Here is a 13,181-nt window from a genome sequence, read left to right as displayed (position 1 = left end):
GCATATTAAGCCAAACAAAGATAGTGGAGGCTTTCTGGTCTTTCTGCGTATTTATCAAAAATAATTTGAAAGAATATGTCTTTGCTTGATGGGTCAAGTTATTGCAAGGAGGATTTTCCTTTTAGGACCAATGCACGTTGATCAAAGCAATTAGTATTTATGTACATGAAGTCACAATTTGCACTATGTAGTGGTAATGATAATGCTATATAAACTGCTTGTTGCGCACTGATTTGTTGTGTATTTAAAATAGTATTGCCTACCTTGCGTAGTCTCTCAATAGTTGTTGCATTATTGGCCACACATATGTCAAATTGGGATTCTATTGCTTGGATTAGTGTATTATCCATTTTTGTCATGTATGAAGTGCAATAGCTTGCTGTACCATGTGCATTCAAGACAAATTGAATGCCAGTATTTGCATCCCATAGTGTTGCAATTGTGGTGTTGAATTGTTTATGTGGAAATCCTTTACATGTCATTTTAGAAATAGTGTCGCAGTGGAGAGTGTGCTGCTAATTGCCAAAGTGTATTCATCAAAAAATATTTGTAAGGTTTGTAACCATTTATCGAAAGGAATGTCATCTTCTGAAGTAAGTGTATTAAGGTTGGTTTTAATTTGTTTGAAAATCGTTTTGTTGTTAGCTCGATTTTGGTGCTTATTGGAATTGGGTCTCAAAATAATTGTGAAAGGTATAGGAAATCTTGGAAAAACAAAGCGGCAAGATTTTCCTTTTTTAAGGCAGTTTTTTTTTTTTTGGCGATGTTGTTGTATTTCTTGAAGGTCTGGTGGGAGTCTAGAGCTATCTGTAGTTATGTGCTTATCCACAAATGCAGTGATGTTGCTATCTTCGTCATGATCAAATATTGGAGCTTCTTTGACCCACAAAAGGCCATGATCATGTTGACCAGCATGGCTTTGAAACTCTATGACGAAGAAGTAGTCAGCAATTTTTCCACAAATTGTACTATCGTTCAAAAGCGGTATTTTCATGGATGTGACGTGGTTAAGATAAAAGCGAGTTGTTGTTACTGGATCTGCATGGATTAGGCATCTGATAAAAGAGCTATCACTTTCATTATGTTGTCGTTCAAGTGGAACTATTTGTTGCAATGCATTGACAATGGGTTTCCACCTTTTTTTGGCTGAGGAGAATGTGACAAAGAAAGTTGGTGGGCCCAATTGTCGAATCATACCAAAAACATTCTTTTTTAATTTCTCTTTGTAGTCAGTTGAAGTACGAAGTGCCTCAGAATATCTATAGCCTTGTCGTGATGATAGTAGGTTTTCGATGTTTGTGTCTTGACAAACTTGTGCAGCACACAACGTTGCTCCGTCTAGTTTTGCTTTGCGAAGGCGTATCCAAATGGAGGATAGTATTTTCTGTGTCATGATCTTTACGAACTTGAAGAACAATTTTTCAATGTTGAGAGCGAGAAACGTCTATCTTTGTGCATAAGCTCCCATTTAACTATTGTTTGATAATTTTTTGACAAGTGATGATGATATTTCCTAGGCTCCCCAAACAAGATTGTAGGAAAGCTAAGCTCTTCACAGAACTCATTAGTAAATAAGCCAAGCAGCGTGTTGCCTTCTGATGGTGCTACATGTAGAATTTTGTCATTGTAATCAACTACTTGTTCAACGGTAGTGATGCTATGTAGCATGACATCAATGTCAGTATTGTCATCATCCTTGGTTTCATCCATGTTTGTTTGCAAGGAAATTGATATTTTTTAGATTTGTTGCAAGTGAGCAAGCCATTTTTTGTTTATGCTTATCTTCTCTTTTTTATATAAAGAGCTATTAAGAAGAGCGTGCGTGGCTTTTAATGTAAGCAATGGTCTCACGAGCAATGTGTGAACTCTAACTTGCGTTTAATGCCTACCAACACTGAAGACTCATCTTCAATAAAGCGAGGGAGAACTTGTTGTGCTTTTTCAATGTTTGCAAGAATGTTAACCACACTTCCACGCGAGCCATATTGACCATCATACGTTAGTTCACGAATCGTTGCAAATGGTATACGAATAGAGACAAGGCGTGCTTCGATAGAGTTGAGTTGTGAGACTGGTGCTAAAGGCTCATTAAACCCTAACATGTGTAAGTTCTCGAATGGCACTTTAGAACTATTTGTTTTTCGGTTGCACGCTTGGCAATGGTATTTAGAATAGTCTCTCTTACGTTTTCTATTTCCATTTTCTGAACATATTGGATAGTGCATTTGTGTAACTTGTGAGCGGAAAAACAAGCGCCCACATTTTTCACATGGATAGGTAGGTGTGTCATTTTGTGCCTTTATTATTTTTTTCACAGTCTTGGATTCTTGATGTAAATGAACAAAAGATCTTGGTTTGATGGGGGATTTTGTGAAGAGTTTATATTTCTTAGTCGTTTTAATTTCACTGTAATTGTAGACTATGTATGCTCACAAAGTGGTTGTTTTTCAAGAAATAAATTTACGATTTCGCTTGTTGGCTTGTTTTGATTTTGTCACCACAACTGCATTAACAGATCACAATGTTCGATTGTCCAACGTATGACCTTACATTGTGAATGTGAAGTTGTGAAAGTATAATATATTAAACCCATAGTTGATGTATCTATAATCATAAGGCCTTTGTGAAATCTAGTAACTGATGTCCCATCTATTTGTTCTTTTGTTTGTCTAGTTGCAGCAGTATGAAGCATGAGAACAAGGGCTTTTTTGAAATTGTGCGTAAAAATATTAATGACCTCCATTGTTAGACTCATTGATGTACTATAAGTTTTGTACAAATCATTGAACCTCGTAATGTTGTCTATTGATGATAGTAGTTGTGATGTAAAAAATAGTGGGGCAATAGGTTCTATTACAGACTTTGTCAAGGAGTTCTCAAATAGGGATCCCAAAATGACAGTTCTAAATGTCTCGATATTTACACTTCTTTGCAATATATTATGGAGTGCTAAAAATAGTTCTTGATTGGAAGGATTTATTTGCATAAAGACTACATCGATGTGTCTATCTCTTGGAATGTTCATATTAAGAGCATTCTCCATGAGGATGTGAATGTTGTCTTGTGTATATGTATGGGTGTGCGTGCTTGTGTTTGTGTGCTGATAAGAGGGAGAGAGTGAGATGGAGAGTAAGTGCGAGAGACAAGGAATATATATATATATATATATATATGAGAGAGAGAGAGAGGGTTTTGTTTGTTGTGTCTATGTGTGTGTGTGTATATTTTTGTGTGTTCGAGATAAACACAAAAAGCTCAATATTTGACACAAATTATTGCAATCGTTTGTAACACACACACACACACACACACACAGAATTGTTGTGTTTTTTTCAAGTTCTTGTAGGATTATTCATGTGTGTGAAAAAAGGTGTGTTTTGTCTATGTGTGCATGTGTGTGTGGCTGTAGATAATAAAATTATGTTGTACTTAAGAGATAATGTTATGGAATTGATATCTTATTATTTATTGCAGCTGTGATAGGTGGAAAAGGCTTGACCGAGCTAAGCTATTGCAAAAGGATATCATATTTTATGTACATTTTATTATTCAAGTGCTCTTTATGAGCTTTGGCCATTTATGACCGGCCGGCCAGTTTGTACTCACATTGACCATTGAAGAAATCTATAAATGAAATACGTGCGAGAGGGAAATGGTCACTCTTGCACGGGGGGAGATTGCACCCAGTGTCCGTTTCATTCTTCTCTCCTCTCTCGCCGTGCCAGGCGTGGCACTCCGCTCTAGGAGGTGCGTCCGCGCATGTTCTCTTCCTCTCTCTCGCTTGCTGTCTCTCTATGTTCACGTGCAGCTTCTATTTCGTGTTTGTGGATCTTCCAGGTATGCAATATTTATCATTTATGGTCTGTAGTGCACGATTCTCGGTATGTTGCAGGGTTCTCCACGCTCCCGTCTGTAGCAGTGGTATCAGAGCATAGGCTACGCTCCAAGACTACATATTTTAACAAGCTGCAGCTAAGTATTTTGCTTTCTTATGTTTGTAGATTCTGTTAATTGCTTCAATTTGCAGTAATCATTGTCGATTGCATGATATAAGTAGTGATTTTTTGGAATTAAAGAGAGCCCCTTCTTTGTTTTAATGATATAGAAATTGTTAGTATAATTATGTTGATTAAACATAATAATATAAGGGATTAGACTAATTTATAAGGAGTTACTCTATGGGGAAAAAAAAGGGGAATAGTGCATAATCCTTGATAGAGTATTACGAAGAGCAGATGCAAAAGAAGAAGAAGAAGAAAAAGAAAAAAAAAAGGAGAAAAAAAAACTGCTATGAGGCAAGATGGCCCTGGGCTCCTCTGTGTGTGTCGGCGTGTTGGTGCCCCCTCCACCTCCACGAGTAAGGAGTCACAGACAAGGAGATCGGTGGCGGCATCCTCATGCAATGGAGGCAAGAAAGGGCGGACCCCTGACCTCATCAAACACTTGAATCGGGCGCTCTTAGGTGAAATGAGCAGCTAGTCAACAATGTTGTGCAATGTTGTAGAATTAGGGATCCTGGTTTAGCAATGAACACGGAGGAAAATAGGGGAAAGGCGAGGTAACAAGTTTGGGAAAGGAGAGAGAAGGCATAGAGAGAGAGACTTCTGGCAGGAACAAATGAGAACGAGAGAGGGATGCAAGCCTCGCTGCCTCTGCTGCCCTCTACCCTGGCCTCATCTCCACATCAATATTGGCTTTGTCGGATGTACGTGCTGCAGCCGGATGCACGAGCAGGGGACGGCATTAACTGGCAGCCTGGTGTGCGCATGCAAACTGGAGTTGATCTCCCACCCATGCAACACCTTGGCAACCAGACTCAGAACTACAGTCCAGCGTCTGCAACAACCGCCAGTCGCGACCCCAACCCTGCCCACCAAATTTTGTGGACACAATCGACCCCACCCTCGGCCATGCAAATTGGGCGACGCTGTCTCATTTGCATGCCAACTTTGAACAGCAGCCGCCCCTCCCACTCGAGACAGTTGCATGCATCACCCACCAACCCCGTGCTCCCGTTCTCTATCACCCAGACTAACCGTCATGCCATTTCGTTACAGCCAATTGTTGCAGGCAGTTTCAACTCCCGATCCTCGGTGGACTCTTCACCTGTATTGCTTTTGCGTGTGCCGCTCGTGCAAAGTCCTCACATTCACTTTTGCACGCAGTTGTTGGCAGACTTTTCTCTCTATCTCACATTATCTCTATCTCTCTCTGGCCGCCAACCACTAGCTTCAGTACAGCTGCATGCCAACACTCAAAGAGGTACACCAGTCCTCCAACTACCCATGACCCTCCCTTGCTCATGCAGAACACTCACATCTCTCTCTCTCTTTTCCTCCCAACTCACCCTCTTCCTCTGCTGCCGTAGTTAACACTCTCACTCTCTCTCTCTCTCTCTCTCTCTCTCTCTCTCTCTCTCTCTCTCTCTCTCTCTCTCTCTCTCTCTCTCTCTCTCTCTCTCTCTCTCTCTCTCTCTCTCTCTCTCTCTCTCTCTCTCGCTCTCTCTCTCTTCTCTCTTCTCTCTCGGATCAACTGTCGGCCGCCCACCACAGAACTCCCACTGCCCACCTCCAAGAGAACTGAGTCAAGCAGCCCTTTTTCATTCAGCCTGCACCAACTGCAACCTCAAGTTTTGTGGGCGCATGCAAGATAGCATCAATTTTTTATTATTATTATTTTTTTCTCTCACTCAGTTGCTCACAACCAGCATGGGCCATCCGCTCACTAACCAGACATGCACCTGTATTTTTCTCCTCAAATTTTAGTTTTAATACTTGCCAAGTAGGAATCTATTTTAATGTTTCATAGTTAGCTCAATAGGGGAAGATCCCCTCTGGCAAGCAAAGGGGTTTCCTAGATCGCTTGCAGGCAGGTGGAGACACCCGATGGGGGAAGCAAGGTGTTGCACCCACACTGGTGGAAGCACGCATACATGGTGTGTCGTTCTTGGATCTGACGACCTGTAACTTCCACAAGTTGTCGACATGTGCAGAGGGCGCTGGTACTAGAGCCGCCTTTGGTGGTCGGTGTAATAGCGCCACACAAGGTCGCACGGTGAGAGTGAGAGGAAGGGTTGGGGGATGGAGAAACAGGCTTAACGATAGAGTACGCCTACCTGTAGCAGCGAACATTGACACAGCTCTTCAACAACCAATAATTTTTGCGACACCACCCACGGTGGAGCACCATCGGGCATTCACAATAATGCTGATGATGATTTTCGCATGCAGATTTTAGGCTTTTACTTTAGTTTCACACGTCACTTCATTTTATTTTTATACCCAGATCTTGTAATTAGCTCCATCGAGATTGTATCATATGCAATTTTGGCCTTTGAAGGCGTTTAATGTAACATTTTATTTCATTTCATTTCTTGCTCTCCCCCTCATCTACTGCATCTGACCCCCCCCACGACAATGGCAGAAGTACACACTGTTGAAGCTCTTCGACCACCTGTGCAATACTTTCTCGGACAACATTTTTCTCTTGACAATCTTTCCCTTTACTTCATTTTATTTTTGTATCTGGATATTAAATTGGATCCACAACGATTCTAACTGATTGGTCTCATAAGAAGTTTTGGTGTTTTGAAGACAATTACTATAACAATTCATTTCTCCCTCTCTCTTCAACCCCCCATTGCGTTTTGGTAATTGCAATCAATAGTGTTTTAATTTTTTACAGTTATAAACTATATTAGTATCATAATCAAACAATTGAATTTATTATTATTATTTTTTAAATAATAATTTTAAAAAATAACCCATTAAAATACAATATATAGAAAAAGAGAATGATTGTGTACAATTTTATAAATTTGATGTTATTGTTCGAACTTAGATAAGTATTATGTTTATATAGGTTATTAGTAATTATGTAGTTTTTTCTCATATATCTAGTAAAATATACTTATTAATTCCCGCTATGCTATTTTGAGCAAGCTGACAGTGCGACCCATCTATCCTGATTGCGTTTCTAACACACTATCCATGGCCATTACTTGTGACCACACAAACACACCTAACTGGAAATGTCTGATAGAGCAGCTAAGGTCAAATTAATTTCGTGTTGTCTTCTTTATTTGTTGGATCAATCTACTGTTTATAGTAGGACCTTTGCATGATGTAAGCTCGTGATATCATGACTAAACACTAGTCAATGCTCTTTAAACAAATTTATTTATTTTTTGTATTTTTTTAACGGTATTAAGAACTTTAGAGGTAACAGTTTGCGATCTCAAGAGCCCCATTTATTCAAACCAAAACAATCTACATTACATTGATTCCATCTCACTTTCCAATTAATCCGAGGCTCATCATTGTAAATGACTCTTACTAATTACAGCTCTGTCCTACTTGTCTCCCTTTCCCCACGCACAGACTGGTACATATTTCAGATGCAGTACATCATCCAGAGTAAAATTATTTACAGAGAGCAAACAGACAACAACAACGTTACATCAATTCAACACATCTGGCTTACTTATCAGCTTGATTACCATTTATTGTTTGAAAGAAGGCATTGCTCTTTTAATTACTTGCATTCTCTAACATTTTGCCAATACTTGTATTAAACAAAATTGCTATTGCAATCATTTCACATTGAGATATGCAGCTACTCACGTGAGTCGAGGTGCTTTCCATTCAATACCAATTTGTCAGTACTTTGTTACTCAACCTTACCTCAATGTGGTGTAAAACAGGTAGTACATTTTTAATGTTTTTATGTCCTGTCTAGTCCATTGGTCACATACACACAGATCCGCTGGTTTAGGCAGTGTGTAAATGCTCATCTTGGTGTAGATTCACCGATTTAGGCAACACCAATTATCTGTGCAGATCCGCCGATTTAGGCAGCACACTGACAAATTGCAAGTTCACAATGGTAAATGCAGATCTGCCGATATAGACAACATTAGTGTAGATTCGCCAATCTAGGCAGCACGCTCTATTGGTGTAGATTCGCCGATTGAGGCAACCCCGATCACAAAATCATGCTGCAGTGGCTAGCCACCACTGTAATTGGTATGATTTTGTTACCCGGGTATATAATGAAAGTGATTTGGATTTGGACTTATATTGTGGAATTGGAATTGGATTGGGATTTGGTATCTGGTGATTATTATGGCAGTGTTTATGTGATGAGACTTGACATTATGAGATTAATGATGAGTGTGACCAATGATACCTGATTCATCAGGGTATGACATATACTGCTTATTTTAGTGGTATGGGATACTAGAATAGGTAGTATGTGGATGACGGCAGGCATAAGCTAATGTTGTTTAGTTTCATAAATTTTTCTTTTATTATGTGATGTTTTTGACACAACATACTAATCACTGTTTTTGACAAGCATTGTTTGCAGATTTTTATCTTCGCAACTGAGGACAGTTGCTTTCCAACGGAGAGGTATGTTATGGAATTGATATCTTATTATTTATTGCAGCTGTGATAGGTGGAAAAGGCTTGACCGAGCTAAGCTATTGCAAAAGGATATCATATTTTATGTACATTTTATTATTCAAGTGCTCTTTATGAGCTTTGGCCATTTATGACCGGCCGGCCAGTTTGTACTCACATTGACCATTGAAGAAATCTATAAATGAAATACGTGCGAGAGGGAAATGGTCACTCTTGCACGGGGGGAGATTGCACCCAGTGTCCGTTTCATTCTTCTCTCCTCTCTCGCCGTGCCAGGCGTGGCACTCCGCTCTAGGAGGTGCGTCCGCGCATGTTCTCTTCCTCTCTCTCGCTTGCTGTCTCTCTATGTTCACGTGCAGCTTCTATTTCGTGTTTGTGGATCTTCCAGGTATGCAATATTTATCATTTATGGTCTGTAGTGCACGATTCTCGGTATGTTGCAGGGTTCTCCACGCTCCCGTCTGTAGCAGATAAAGTGAGAAGAGAATGACAATGTAATTCTTCAAAATCTTGATCATAAATACAAAGGATACAATACTTTAGTGCACAACCAAAATTGTGGATACACAGGCTATAAACTAGCGAGGATGATCAACATGTAGCTCCGATTCAAAGATGCAGATACAAGAAGCATTCAAATATAGATAGGTAGAGATTACAAGGAATAATCCAAAACACTAAGGTTCAGGCTCATATGTGACCACATGGTCGCTTGCATTAATTTTGAAGTGACCGATATGTGAGCTTGCTGCCAAAGCATCTCGTGCCTCGTGGACAGAGTCGAGGTAAATCTCGTTGAAGCTTCTATCCAATGCAAGTATCAAATCTACTATTGCACCAACAAGTTGCACATCAAAAACCTTCTTGTCTTAATCTATGATACGTGCTTCCAACTTTGCAATTGTGATTATAGTGGTGATGCTATTGCACAATCGGCAACAAGGTCCTTCGCTACTCCTATACACTTTTGTGGAGCTACACTTTGTACAATGCTTCTCCACTAACACACTATTGGTATTCACAAATTGAAGGGTTCCAACAACCTACACTTCGTTAGAAAATTGGAGAAATGGTATGCGATTGATCACTTCTTCTTATGTAATGTCACCTCACGATTGTAGCCCAAGCTTTCAGTTTGAACTTCAAACACACTAGCAAGCTCCTATCTCAACCGCACACTATAAATCGGCACCAAAATTGTAATATCCAATACAGACAAAGTGTTGGGTTTATTGAGGAATGGACCAATATTCCTTGCGATGCACATTACAAGACCATTCCTAATCATTTCCTCTAGCAATTCTTGACATTCGTTCTTACGAGAATTGAAAAAACTCACCTAGAAGGGAGCATTTAAAATCAACACAAAATTAGAGAGAGAAACCACCGATTATATTCAATTCAATTATAACAAACGCAAAAAAAGCAAGGCAGATGAAATCTTACAATCACTTTGTCCGATCGAAGAGGGCCATCAACAACCAAAAGATCACTAACAGGTCCAACAAATCTTGATTGTGAGTTGTGCTTTTGTAAAATAACAAAAGCAAGAGTGGCTAATTGAGGGCGTCCACTAGAAGGTTGTTGTGCACTTACATCATCAAGAAATACACGTATCTTGCATTCAGGAAAGAAGGTAAGAGACATGGGAAAGGTTGACCAAGAGTCAATACAGTTGTGGCATCAATATACAATGAGTACAATGTAGAGCTTCTATCTGTCCGGTTTTTGAGCTTGACAATTGGACTATCGATAAGAACAAACTCACCTGGGTGAAGCTTATCAATATAGAGCTCTATGTATGGATCATTATTCACCACTGTGATAGTGTCGTTGCATTCTATATCAACTAGGTCAAACTTTAGGAAGCGGTTCTATCTTGATTGATCAAGCCCAATTTTGTAGGTGCCATAGATATTCAATACCTTACCCTCGATACAAAATTGTGGACTTGAATCAGAGACATTAGCAAAATCAATAATTGCGGAAGAAGATTCAAACCAAATGGAACAATACTAAGATTGTTACTCTCACTATCTAATTGCGATGATTGACCCACGTCATATTGACTATAAGATTGGACAATAGGCTCACTTCTAGGTTGGACACTTCGCTCAATTTCAATCACACTTGGATCATTGGTAGTGTTTAGAGGTGTAATAGTGACAGGATTTGGTAGTATTGTGGCTTGTGGTGGTGGGCAAGGCTCAATATGTGGAGCTTCTACCTCACTCAATACATGAAGTGGAATAGGCAACTCAATATGTGTGCGCTTTTCGACATTAGGGCACTCTTCCAACACTCCCTTCGCTGTGAAACGTGAGAAAAACAAATAAGCACACACCTCTATAACTTTATGAAACAAAGCTCATACACAAAATGCAATGATAGCATTGATATCTCACATGAAAAGTCCATCGATTTCTCCAAGCTAAATAATTCACGTGCGACACCCATGCAAGGCTTCTGAAGTTGTTGCTTTGACCTTTTCCATGGCACATATGAACTGGAAGAAATTAGAGGTTCATCAATAGACTTTCCACTTTGCTGAGAAGAACCTTCCATGATCCTTCGGAGCTCTGTATGACGCAAAAAGTGAGTAGAGAATGTCTTCTTCAGCTAATCAAAATTTCTAAGACAACTTAATCATTGACGCTGATAAAAAACTCGAACAAAGCACAACAACGCAAAGTTTTTAGTGCCACACAGATATCTCAAAATTTAGCCTTCAATGGAAAATTTGAAGATGTGCTACATATTTATCGCGTGAAGAGGACCTATAAGCTACAAAAGAGCTTGCAAATGCTAGCTCTAGACGGTTATTTGTGCCACCAAACAGCTCCTTATTTCTCCTGTCGCAACATCTACAAGTAGAAGTGGGTCTTAAAGGCATTCAGGCACCCTTCCGTTTGTCTCTTCCATCTTTACCAACACAGAAAAATGGTAGCTTCTGTCCTTCAATTCCAAAAAAGCAAGGATATGCCTCGCTCTTACAGCAACACAAAGTTTTTAGTGCCACACAGATATCTCAAAGTTTAGCCTTCAATGACAAATTTGAAGATGGGGCTACAGATCTATCACGTGAAGAGGACCTATAAACTACAAAAGAGCTTGCAAATGTTAGATCTAGACGGTTATTTGTGCCACCAAACAGTTCCTTATTTCTCCTATCGCAACAACTACAAGTAGAAGTGGGTCTTAAAGGCATTCAGGTACCCTTCTGTTTGTCTCTTCTATCTTTACCAACACAAAAAATGGTAGCTTCTGTCCTTCAGTACCAAAAAAGCAAGGATATGCCTCGCTCTTACAACAAGCTACTGTCAGTGCAACATCGTTCACAAAGCAACATCATCCTGTGGTTCCCAAGCTCTCCCATTGTCCAAAAACGCATAGAATGTGATTGCTGTCTTGCATGAAGATGGACGGGTGCAGTGAGCACTCGGTATCTGCCTTGACTGAGTTAAGTCTTGACCTACACTCGTGGAATGCTACTGACATCATACACTCAATTGCCAACTAAATTGGCTCTCCAGGTTTTTGAATGGATGTGAGACCATGCTCCTTTTCACCGTGATCAAAATACATACAATGCTCTAATTGAAGTTCTTAGGCTGGCGCAAGAGTTTCAGCTCATATGGGACACAATTAATATCATGGTTCATGACGGCATACACATCTCTGATGCACCATTCAATGTTCTTATCAAGGGCTACGGAGCTGCAAACCTTGTGGGTGAAGCAATGCATGCCTTTGAGGCAATGAAAGGCTATGACTGTCATCCCACCATGGCTACTTATAAGGAGTACATCTCAGTGTTAGTGGATGCAAACAGATTGAGTGCTGTTGTTTTTGGATTTTCATAGATGTCGAAAAGTGGGTTTTTCTCTGATATGTGGATATATGCCACCCTAACTGCCTCACTTTGCAGGGATGGAGAATTGGGCAAGGCAAGAAGCCTAATGGAAAACATGTACAAAAAAGAGTGTGTCCCGCACTGCTATATCTATCATTCCTTTATCGATGGCTATCTAAAGGTGGGACATGAAGAAGAGGCATTGGCTATTCTTTGGGAAATGCTACAAGTTGGCTGCACACCCAATATAATTACATATAAAAGAGGGAGCATTTGTAGATCAGTTTTAGAAAGAGGAGGAAATTACACCACGCAAACTAGGCCTCAGCCCCTACATTAGCAAGACGCATCGGCACAACTGATTGTGCGCATGAGCTGTGAAGAGATAAGATCCTCTTCTAGCTTATACACTTCCGGATTCTCTGCTGGTTCAGTATCCACCTACAGACTTTGACCCCAACAACACATCATGCAAACTATTCAGGCTGAAACCGTTCCGCAAGGCCCAACTGACAATAGGGTAAAGCCAACACCTACTCTTCTGGCTTCTCTGCTGGTTTCGGCCGTGTTACAAATTCTGGCTGCAATAGCACATCGTCAAAACTATTTAGGCTGCACATCAAGAGGCACCCAACATAGCGTCGAGGGCAAGCCGACAAGCACGGGGGATTGTGCGCTGGACACAAAGGCAACCTTGCCGCGATTCACAACGCTAGAAAAGCACAGTCACAAAATATCCATCACAAAGAGCTCGTAAACATGACTAAAGAGTAAGCGAGAAGAACTGTAAAGATTATGAATGAGCATTCGAATCGAGTAATGAGCATAACATATATCATAAAGAAGGAAGAGAATAACATCCGTTGAAAATCTTCAGCCGTTTACAATAGCTCACCCTGCTCGAA

Source organism: Adiantum capillus-veneris, chromosome 26 (assembly GCF_014529385.1).
Source record: "Adiantum capillus-veneris isolate H3 chromosome 26, ASM1452938v2, whole genome shotgun sequence".
In the NCBI taxonomy this organism is placed as follows: domain Eukaryota; kingdom Viridiplantae; phylum Streptophyta; class Polypodiopsida; order Polypodiales; family Pteridaceae; genus Adiantum; species Adiantum capillus-veneris.
Note: the sequence above shows the minus strand (reverse complement) of the source record.